This window comes from Jaculus jaculus, chromosome 7 (assembly GCF_020740685.1).
Source record: "Jaculus jaculus isolate mJacJac1 chromosome 7, mJacJac1.mat.Y.cur, whole genome shotgun sequence".
In the NCBI taxonomy this organism is placed as follows: Eukaryota; Metazoa; Chordata; class Mammalia; order Rodentia; family Dipodidae; genus Jaculus; species Jaculus jaculus.
In genome coordinates this window covers 78,778,586-78,790,541 of record NC_059108.1, presented here as the reverse complement: position 1 = coordinate 78,790,541, position 11,956 = coordinate 78,778,586, and the positions used below count along the sequence as shown (strand labels likewise).

At 38.2% G+C, this 11,956-nt stretch overlaps 1 pseudogene; it reads right to left on the bottom strand.

The window, feature by feature from the left end:
• Positions 1-1,678: 1,678 nt before the first annotated feature.
• Positions 1,679-3,163, bottom strand: LOC123462168 (annotated as a pseudogene).
• Positions 3,164-11,956: the final 8,793 nt, after the last annotated feature.

The following is an 11,956-nucleotide window of genomic DNA, read 5'->3' as shown; positions in this document are numbered from 1 at the left end:
AGTGGATCAAGTTTCAATTCCTTCATATGGTTCTCCAGTATGCCAAGTACCATTTGTTGAAGATCCTGTCTTTTTTCCATCTATATTGTTAGAGCCTTTGTCGAATATCAAGCAGCTATAGTTGCTTGACCCAAAGTCTGGGTCCTCGTGTCTATTCCATTGGTCTATACTCCTGTTTTATGACAGTACCATGTTGTTTTTATTACCATGGCATTGTAATATAGCTTTAGATCAGGTATGGTGATGCCTCCAGAGGTATTTCTTTTGCTGAAGATATGTTTGGATATCTGAGGCCTTTTGCCTTTTCATATGAAATTTGAGATCATTTTTGCTATCTCTGTGAAGAATACCATTAGGATTTTAATTGGAATGGCATTAAATCTGTATATTAAATTGGTAGGATTGCCATCTTTACAATGTTAATTCTGCTTATCCAGGAGCATGGAAGGTCTTTCCATTTTCTCAAGTCCACCTCAATTTCTTTTTTTTTCCCCCTTTTTATTGCTTATTTTACTCAGTACTTTAAAAACCAAGTAAAAATTTGTATTCAAACGTTCAACTGCCAAAGAAAGAGTAACAGTAGGGCACACACTCAGGGCTTGAATGAAATTGTTAAAACACTAGACTGGCGCAAGACAGTAGACATTGCTTTTCATATATATAAAACCTCATTTCTAAAACCTTCTCAACCAGGGTTTTCCAAACAAAGTGTACTCACACCAACATGGTTTAGGTTGAAATATATACAGAGAATACCATGTTCTTTGGGAACTCAGGATTATCCAAATTTAATTTCAGATCTTTGGGAAGTGTGAAGCTTGTACTTAGCAACTGTGCTATGTTTCTGCTGCATTAGTTGTTAAGACAATGATATCTAAACTAGCCTTGGTTTCATTCATCTAAATATGTATAGGGCACAAACAGGAAAGCATGCCAGCCAGTTAAGGGTTCAATGAGTGATTTTTATTCTTTTCTTCTAAAAATTTGGGAAAAGCTAAACCAAGGAAAGTGACTCAGGATTTGTGAACCTCTGGGTTTTAAGATGAATTAACAACAAAATAAGGAACCTACTAGTTTGCTTACACGCAGCAGACTTAGTGGCCCTGCATCAAGGTTAAACGTGGGAATGGAAAACATCCACTACCCCTTTCCAGAATTTAAAGAGGGCAGCCCATGCTTTACATCCAAAAACCATGGCGGCACTTTAAATGTGACCAATGTGAATGTATAGAATGGAGATGTTATAACAGCTAGGACTCAGTAAGTCTACACACTAAAATCATGATTACATTTTGAAAGAAAATGCACAAAAACCAAATAGAAATTTTGAGATTTTTCATTTGAAGGTAATCTTAATGCTATTAAGTTCACAAATATGCTCATTTATTAAATACCCAATCCTAAATATTCTAAAACACACATTTCAAGCATACAGGTATCTACTCTCTCCACATGTCAGCGCCCATTCATAGCATGGTTTGGAAGTAGGGAGAATAAATTCCCCCTTAAACTGCAAGTCAGTAGGTGTTTCTTTACAGTTAACTTTAGCAAAATTCATACAAAATAGTAATTAACAATGATCTTCTTTACTCATTAACTCACAAGGAAACACCTTCAAAACTGCATTTTGTTAAGTTTCTGTACTAAAATGTAGAAAAACTGAACTACACAAATATTGAAAAGTTAAAAATTCCTTAATTTTTTGTTCCTGGTACCACTACCACAATTTACAGGGCAATATACCTGATGTAATGAAAGAAAAAGAAAGACAAAGCTACAACAGATGAAAGACCTCAGGAACGTACATCTAATTGACACCACATTGCATTTTATCAATAGCTGCACTTTTTGCAAACTGTGGCTATGACAGTCCTGAACAAGAAGGGTTTCCTGTTTAAGCTGCAGTAACTTTTCTGACTATAGATCATTGCTCCTTCTGTGGCATATTTTTACAGTTCCTCTAATGCATTTGGGACGACTGTCTCAAAGTAACCTGCAGCTTTCCTGACAACTCCTCGCTCTCTCTCCTGCTAAGAACTGTAGCCCTTTTCTGCTGTTTTTAAAACCTTCCGCTACCATATCCACAACTTCCATCACCAGATCCATAACCACTACCATAAGGACTGCCAGAGCTTCTTCCACCAAAACTGCCCCCCTTCATGGGTCCATAATTTGACTGCTGTTGTCCACTATAATTTCCGAAATCATTGTAGTTCCCACCTCCACCATAGTTACCATCACCAAAATTTCCTCCTTCATTGTAACCATCATTTCTTCCTCCTCCACCACCATATCCACCACCTTGGTTTCCACATCCTGGTCCACCACCACCATAGCCTCCTCTACTACTATAACCAGGACCACCACCATAGTTGCCACCATCACCTCCAAATATACTATAACTACCATCACCTCCACCATAACTCCCTCTGCTGCCACCACCTCCACCACCATAGCCACCTCCACCACCTCCAAAGTTTCCACCATGACCCATAAAGTTGCCAGATCCACCTCCACGACCTCTCTGTGACCCAGCCGACTGCATATCTTGCTTAGAAAGGGCCTTTTTCACTTCACAATTATGCCCATTAATAGTGTGATATTTCTGAACAACAATTTTATCAACTGTATCATGATCATCAAAAGTTACAAAAGCAAATCCTCTCTTTTTTTCCACTCTGCCTGTCTTCCATCACTTCTATAGTTTCAATTTTGCCATACCTTTCAAAGTAGTCTCTCAGATTATACTCTTCTGTATCTTCTTTAATACCACCAACAAAACTTTTCTTCACTGTCAAATGGGCACCAGGTTTTACAGAATCCTCTCTAGAAACAGCTCTCTTTGGTTCCACTACACGCCCATCAACCTTGTGTGGCTGAGCACACATTGCTGCATCCACCTCTTCAACACATGAGTCAGTCACAAAGCCAAAGCCTCTGGAACGCTTTGTTTGGGGGTCTCTCATGACCACACAATCTGTGAGTGTGCCCCATTTCTCAAAATGTTCTCTCAAACTGTCATCTGTAGTTTCAAAGCTCAGACCACCAATAAACAGCTTTCTCAACGGCTCTGGTTCTTCTGGATCATGGCCCTCCTCCCCCGGCAGCGGCGGCGATGGCCGGAGTCAGGCTGGGGGCGACCGGGCGGTGGTTTTACCTCCATTTTGAGCCACCTCAATTTACTTTTTGAGTGGTTTTATGTTTTTGTTGTATAGATCTTTTACTTCCTTGGTTAATGTTATTCCAAGGTATTTTATTTTATTTTTTTGGCGATTGAAAATGGGACCATGTCCCTTATTTCTTTCTCTGTATCTTTGTCATTTGCATATAGAAATGCATTGATTTTGTATCCTGCCACTTTGCTATAGTAGTTAATCACCTTCAGGAGTTTTGGGATGGAGTCTTTTGGGTCTCTTACATATACAATCATGTCATCAGAAAATACAGCTAACAAAATAATGTCATCAGTGAATAGTGCTAACTTAACTTCCTCCTTTCCAATTTGTATCCCTTTTATTTCCTTCTCCTGTCTTATTGCTTGAGCTGGTACTTCCAGTACTATATTGAAGAGCAGTGGTGGGAGTGGACAACCCTATCTCATTCCTGATCTTAATAGGAATTCCTCCAGTCTCTTTCCATTATGTATTATTTGGGCCTTAGGAGCTTGTATATTGCCTTTATTATGTTAACATATGAACTAACCATGCCAATTGTCTCCAATTTTTTGATCATGAAGTGATGTTTTACCGGGTCAAAGGCCTTTTCTGCATCTATTGCAATGATTGTGTGGTTTTTTTGTTTAACCTTGTTTATGTGGTGTATTACATTGACAGATTTCTGTATGTTGAACCATCCCTGTGTTCCTGGGATGAATCCCACTTGGTCAAGTTGAATAATGCTTTTGATGTGTTGTTGGATTCGGTTTGTGAGGATTTTGTTCAGGATCTTTTCATCTAAGTTCATCAGGGCAATAGGCTGGTAGTTTTTTTGTTTTTTTTTTCTTCTTGTGGCATCTCTACCTGGTTTTGGAATTAGCATGATACTAGCTTCATAAAAGAAGTTGGGTAGCTTTCCCTGTTCTCCATTTGTGTTGCACAGTTTGAGGAAGATTGGTTTGAGTTCTTCCATGAAGCTTTGATAGAATTCAGCTGAGAAGTCATGTGTTGTTAGACTTGCTTGTTTCTTATTCCTGTTTGCTTGGGACATTGTTTTCCACCCTTTTATCCTGAGGAGGTGTTTGTCTTTACTGGTGAGGTGGGTTTCTTGAAGACAACAGATTGAGGGGTCTAATTTTTTGATCCATCCTGTTGTGTCTCTTGATGGGTGAATTAAGGCCATTAATATTTAAGGTAATGACTGTGAGATTTGATGTGATCCCTGCCATATTGGGATGGTATATGTGGTTTGGTGGTTTCATGGACTTTGAAGGTTTTTGAGCCTACTCTGAGTTTGGTTATTGTGATCTGCTTCTTGTAGGCATTTGGGGTTGATTATTTGTTTCTTCTCTGTGGAGAATTTCCTGGAGTACTTTCTGTAGGTTTGGTTTTGTGTTCATGTATTTGTAAAGCTGAGTTTTGTCATGGAAAGTTTTTCTTTCACCATATATTACGAGGGATACTTTTGTTGGATAGAATAGTTTTGGTTGGAAGCCATATGTTCTTAGACTTTGTAGTGTTTCATTCTAGGCCCTTCTGGCTTTCAAGGTTTCCATTAAGAAGTGTGCAGTAATTATGATGGGGTTACCTTTAAAAGTGATGTGCTGTTTATCCCTAACTTCTTTTAGGATTTTCTATTTGGTGTCAATGTTTAGAGTCTCACTGACAATAACTCTTTGAGACTTTCTCCTTTGGTCTAGTCTGTGTGGAGTTCTGTTAGCTTCTTGTATGTTGATGGGCTGTTCTTTTAAGAGACTGGTTAATTTTCCTTCTATTATTTTGTTAAATAAATGCTCCATGCCTTTGGTCTGAATTTCTTCTCCTTCTGGTGTTCCAGTCATCCTAATATTTGGATGATTATATGTATCCCACAATTCCCTCATGATCTGTTCACAGGAACTTCTGAACTTACTGAAATTTTTGAACTCTTAAACTGTTTCTTCCATCTTGTCTTCCAGATCAGGGTTTCTATCCTCCACATGGCTGACTCTATTCTTGAGACCTTCTAGAGAGTTTTGGACTTGTTCAATTAGGTTTGAATTTGATTTCCATCCCTTTGTCAAGCTCCCTTTTCATATCATTTTCTGATTTTCTTTATGCTTCTTGGAATTCATCCTTGCATTTCTTTATGTCTTCATTTAGTATCACCAGCTGGTTTTTGAGGTCCTCTTTTTTTTCACTCTCCTTCATATCTCTTAACTGTCTTTGAATTCCTTCCATTTTCTTATCTATTAGGTCTAGTCTAGTGATGGCAGCATCCACACGATTATCAGTCCTTTGTTGCTTTTCTGCAAGTTCTACCAATAGCTTGGTCAGGGTTGCATTGCTCATAGCTTCATTTTGATGTTCTGATCCTAGTGACTCTTTTGTGTTTTGATTAGAGATGTTCATTGTAGGACTGGGTGATCTAACTGGATTTTCTGGCATTTGATTTCTCATGTTATTTATTTTGCTACATAGTCTGCCCATCACAGTGTATGGACACATAGGTGGGTGTACCAGCCTGGGCTCAAACACAATGGGAATCTGAAGCAGCCAGAGGCTGTTACCATGCAGCCTGGGCTTTGGCTCTTGCTTGCTATAGCAGCCTGCACTCCTGCCTGGCTGGGGCACCAAAGTTGCCTGGGCTCTTATTCAGTAATGTACCAAAGCTACTTGGGCTCATGCTAGGAGGGACACACAGGCACAAGCAGTGAAGTGGCCCAAACTGTGGTGCGTCAGAAAACTGGGACCCGGAAGAAGTCTGAGCTCCCCTGCAATAGAACAATGGCTGCTGGCCAGTGTGGGAGACAGGGAGGGGATGCCACCTGAGCTAGCATATGCGACAGACACAGTCTGAGCTCATGTTTGGAGTTGGAAATTGGTCTGGGCTCCTGCACGTGAATGTGAGGTGGCTGGAACAGTAAGTGAGAAAGTGGGCAGAGCAAAGTAAACTTCCACAAGCGAGATTGGAGTGGCAGCAGATGCCATTTAAATTGATCAAGGGAGCCTGAGTTCCAATGGGCCAGCAGGCATAGCCTGGTTAAGGTCACTTGTGGGCAGAGGTAGGAGGGCAATCACCCCTGTGCAGTGAGGCAAGTGGAAGTATGTTGGCCTGGGACCATTTTCCTACAGTAAGTGGGGGAGTTTCCTGAAGCTGGGAGTGGGAACAGTGGCTGCTTGGGGGGAGGGGTGGTCTACCAGGCCCACCCATGAGGGTATCAGTGATTCCCTGTTTTTTCCCTTCTGTGCCCTCTCACTGGCAACCTATTGGATGTTTCTCTCCCCTAAAAGACCCAGTGAACCTTAATTTCTTGCCTTCCTCTCCTGGGGATGTGCTATACAGTTAGGCTCTTACCATCTTGGCTGGAAGTCTTAATTATATTATTTTAAACTGCCAATATCTCTTCCAATGTACAGTGTACAGCATAATTCTAAAAGTGTACCTGTCAAGTGACAATGCCTAAACTTTTATCTAAGTGTGTTGGCATCTGATAGAGCATCCTGTAGATTGCTAAGTGGGTAATATGCCACAGGGATCAGGCCATCCAACATCCTGGATGAAGTAAAGTATAAAAAGAAAAGCTTATCATTAGTATGAAACTTAAAATTTACATTGAGTTATTTCACTGTTATATTTGTTAATCTATAGAAACTTATAGAAGTAATAGTTTCATATGTATTCCAATAGCTATGATCTTTAACTGTTTATATGAATGTAGTTTACATTACTGGTATCATCGGAATTTCTCCATATTTCATTAAGGTATTTTTCAATATTTATTGATCAATAAAATTGCATGCTTTTAAGTTGGATATCATAACATTTTGATGTGAGTACATGTTGTGAATGATTACTACCATCAGACTAATTAACATATTTGACACCTGATGTAGTTATTTTTGCTTATTTTTGTAAAAGGAAAAATATTACTTAAAATCTCATCTCAGAAAAGTCGTAAGAACTTAATTACAGGTCTAAACTCTTTTTTCTCCCAGGCTTAAAGTTTTAAATTATGAACTTTTAGAGAAATTCAATCTAAATAACTATAAAGCTATAACTTGCATTTTTATACTAAGATTTATTCTGACTTTTACTACTAGGATAGGAAACATGAGAAAGTAACTAGCAAACTTCTTTCTGAGGAAATTTCATTATGGGTGGATGGACATGCTCAAAAGCAGAGGAATAAGAAAACTATTGTGATAGCAAGGGGCAGTCATAGAAACTCCATTCTGAGATTGTTAAGAGAACAGAGGATCAAGTAAAACAATTCCTATTCAAAGTGTCTGTCACAAAAAAATAGAAAAACTTGCATATTTGACATCAGATATTTTATCATAGTGCTGGGGTGCTATTTGGAGCCTCAGATACATTAAGCAGGTACTCTATCAATGAGTTATATCCTCATTTTGAGAGGATTTTTCTTTCTTGAATTAGCAAGTATGACAAGAAAAAGACAAAAAATTAAGTCAATTAAATTCTTATTTATTTTCCAGATGACAAGAGCATTAGGATGAACATAGTTCCTAACTCAAGCTTGATTGGACCCACCAAAATAATAAAAGAAAACTATAAATAACCTTTATTTAAGAGGAAACACATTGTATACAATGTTTGTTTAATTTATGGGACAGGGTCAATCTCTACACTCTTAGCTACAGCAAGAGCCATTTCTACTTCAGTCCAAATGAAAAGACCTTTTAATATGAGGAATACTGAAATGTGAAATTGAAAACCAGGAAGGTTTTTGGTTTGCAAAATAATAAGTCTAGAGTTCTCAGTTCCACTTCCTCTGGCTTTGTTGACAAGCTAATAGCATGTGGGATGTAAAGTCTATCAATGAAGAGCTTCTTTGAAGCAGAATTTATATTTTTAAAAATAATTTTGGCTCATCAAGTACTCTGACAGTAATCTTTCTTTCTTTTAGGAAACCTTGAAGGTCTCTCTGATCAAAAGCTCATTGTGGATGACAGCCATATGCTGGTACTGAGAGTTACAGGTCAGTGCCCACTAAGAAAAGGAAGAAAAACATAACTATATAAAAGAGTTAGAGAGGAGAGAGAGAGAGAGAGTAGAAGATTAAGGTCAGTCTTCATCATACCCTCTCCAGTATCTTGTGGCTCATGTGTTCCCTCAAGGGCCTGGTGAAGGTTCAACCATTTGGTCTGCATTTTAGGATGTAGAATTTTAGGGACCATTGCCGTTTGGGTCTAGATTTTTGTCTCCCATGCTCTCCCTTGCCTTCCCCACCCTCCCCAGCCACCGTATTGTCTAGTCCTTGAGAGGCTTGCTGGGTATGTCAGCATCTTGGGTAGATTCAGTTTAGGTGCTATAGATGAGTGAGACTATGCAGTGATTATCTTTCTGTGATTGAGTAAGTTCATTGAGAATGATCTGTTCCAGGTTCACCCATTGTTCCTCAAATTTCATTGTGTCATTTTTTTTCTAACTGCTGTGTAGAATTCCATTATGGAGATATACCACATCTTTGTTATCCATTATTCTAGTGATGGGCATGTGGGTTGATTACAATTCTTAGCTATTAAGAATTGAGCCACTATAAACATGGTTGAACAATTCTCTCTGGACTGTGGTTTAAAGGTTTTAGGGTACATGCTTGGTTAAGGAAAAACTGGGTCTGTTGGTAACTCTATAGCCAGCTTTTTCAGGAGTCTCCATATTGATTTCCAAAGTGGTTGTACCATCTTACATTCCCACTAACAGTGGATGAGAGTTCCTAATTCTCCACATCCTTGCCAGCATTTATTTTCATTTGATTTTTTGATGTTTGCTACCCTTCCTGGGGTAAGGTGGAATCTCATAGTTGTTTTAATTTGCATTTCCCTGATGATTAGGTATGATGAACATTTTCTTAAGTGTGTGTTTGCCATTTGTATTTCTTCCTCTGTGAACTGCCTGTTAGCTGTTTGCCCCACTTTGTGAGTGTGTTGTTTGATAAGGTTAGTGGTGAGACCCTACTGCTGAAGACACCACATGTGGTTGACATGTATAATGGAATGACATTGCTGGAAGCTGGAAGAGAATCAGTCTCCAGTCAGCACATCTAGTGCCAGGAGGTGCTATATGGGCAACTGGGGGAAAATCACCAATATCTGCAAGCAACTCATTGTCTAACCTACTTAGCAGCATATAGCCTGTTGTAATGCTCACACAAGTTTAATAGTGGCACACAGCCATAGTGGGGAACCAACTGCTCTTGATTTGGCTAAATGATCCCCTAACTGGAACAGGACTCATAGCTGGATCTGGGAAACAAGTCAGAACCATATCCAAACATGAGCCCACTCTCCATTATCAAGCTACCAACAATCATGAGCTAAAAGAGGGCCTACACCTATTAAATTCTCTCTTAAAAAATAAGGGTTATTCCATTTTCTGGTGCTTACTTTACTCTATATTGGAGAATCTTCTTCTCCTTTTCATATAGACACAGATCCTAAGTAGCGAACCTCCCCATCATACCTCAAAAGGGCCCTAGCTGAAGCTAAGAATAATTGGCAAAACAAGCATGGGTGCTGTTTTCTTGGTGAACCAGGTACCAACAGAAGGGTGAAGGAGATCATCACATAAAACAATTAATTCCTACCAAATTAGACATCTAGTGACCCAGAGACCCCCATCACCTCATCACTGAAGCATACCCAAAATGAACCCAACATGGCTCAGGGAAATTTTGCAGAAGCGGGGGTGGACAAAATGTCAAAACCACAGGTTGGATATGATACACAGAGACACTTCTCTTACCCATAACTGTGGGCTAACTCCACAATGCATAACCCATATCCCTCAACAAGGATGGGCCACAGGGAGGGAGTAGGACACAGATGAGACTAACAATGCTACTAACTTGACTGTATTCACTGAGTTCAAAACTAGTTAATAAAAAAATGAATTAAAATAAAAAAATAAACAAAATACTGATTCAGAAGGGAAAAAATAATAATTTGGGCTTTTTTTTTACAGGAATTAAGTATGCTTTCTGTAAGTACATTTTTCTAAATCTTAATTTTGAGAAAGGTGATTCTACAATGGTATGAAACTCACCTTCTTCCAAAGTGGATTTGGTAAGACTTATTTTAAAAAGAATATGCACACAAAACACCTTTACAGTAGAGAAAGACAAACTTTTGAGAAGAAAATCAACTATTACAAATACATGTCCGTGAGTTGTGATAAAATGCCAAAATTTAAATGTAGGATTCACCTGTGTTTGGTTGCAAGACTTAGTACTTAAGCATCATCTTCTATAAAATGGTGGTAATAATAGGGTGACCATAAGCTTTAAGCAAAGATTACATGCAAGCATGGCACTGAATTAGAAACAACTAATTGAGTACTCATGTTGTTTAGATGAGAACCTTTGAGAATCTCATGATCTACCATCAAAAGGGTGGAGAAATGAAAATTCTGGTAGTGTAATCTAGCCTAAGCCTGACAATCTTAGAGGTGGAGGATGGAGTTCAAAATAATAGTAAACAGATGACAATGTACAAGGGCCAAAAATATGGGTGCTTTAGCTTATACAAAAATAGTCTTTGTCTTAAAGAAATCTATGGGGAGGATTCCTGGCAGAAAAATCCTGCACATGTGTTCTTTCTTGGGCCACACAATTAATTGAATGTCATTTACACTACTGAGAGGATTTTATGTACTCACCCTACCCATTTAAATGTTATTATTTTCTTGAATTACTATTATATACACTCTCAGAAATTTACAGTTTGACATTTGAAATTAACCATCATAGGTATAACAAACCAGGAATAAATAAATTGAAGATTTGGAAAATCATAATTTAGCCTACCTCTTAGCATTATTTTGAGACTATTTAAGTATTTCAGGTAAAAGGGAATAAGTCTAAATAGGCAACATGATTTAGGAGAGTAAAATGCAGAATATTGAATATAGGATACTAATAGGAATTAGTAGTCAAATAGCCTTCACTTAGTAGTTATCCAGTCAGTATTATAGGCTAAAGGAGAATAAATAGAGCTCTCTATGTCCAACAGATTTTTGCAATGAATTATATATGACCAATGAAACATCCAGAGAACAGAGCCCAGAGACTGAAATTCATGAAGCTCTGATTCAACAAGATGTTGGCTGACCATCAACCTCTTTTCATTTTACTTCTTGCTACTTACTCCTTAGAACATTTTGGTGGAAACCCTCATTGGCCTAACTCGTCAGCCTATCAACAATCTCAACACACTTTTAGAGCAACCAAGCCAATTCACCCTGACTTGATGGCTAATTTACATCCTTAAGCATATGAGGACCCCGATCCAAATTATCAGCTGTGTTACCTATTCCGTCTACCTCTGGAACGTCCTGATTAACTTTTTAAAAGTAATAATTTACTTAACTTGTCATTTTGTCATGTTTTCATTCATCATTCTTCTTGGGTATGAAATAAGAACTTGAGAAAAATCAGTAAAAGTTTCTTCAATAGAGAACTTAGTCACTTAACAGGATTTTTTTAAAGATTGAACTTTTTTCTCCAAATTGAGGCATACTATTTAAGTAATGTTGTCTTTGGTAACATTATCATGTGATAGAATAGGATTTACTTCATATTTTGGCTTGCATGTTGTTTAAGTATCCTCCTGAAGTTTCACTTATTGAAAATCTGGGTTCCAATATGATCTCTGAGAAGTGTTGAACCCTTTAAAAGGTGCATTTACTGAAAAGTAGGTCATTCGAAGTCTGAGCTTGGAAAGAATTGAGACTAGATTTCAAGAGTTAATTAAATGTTTGTACATGAATGAGCTACTATAATAGCAATCCTGGTCCCTTA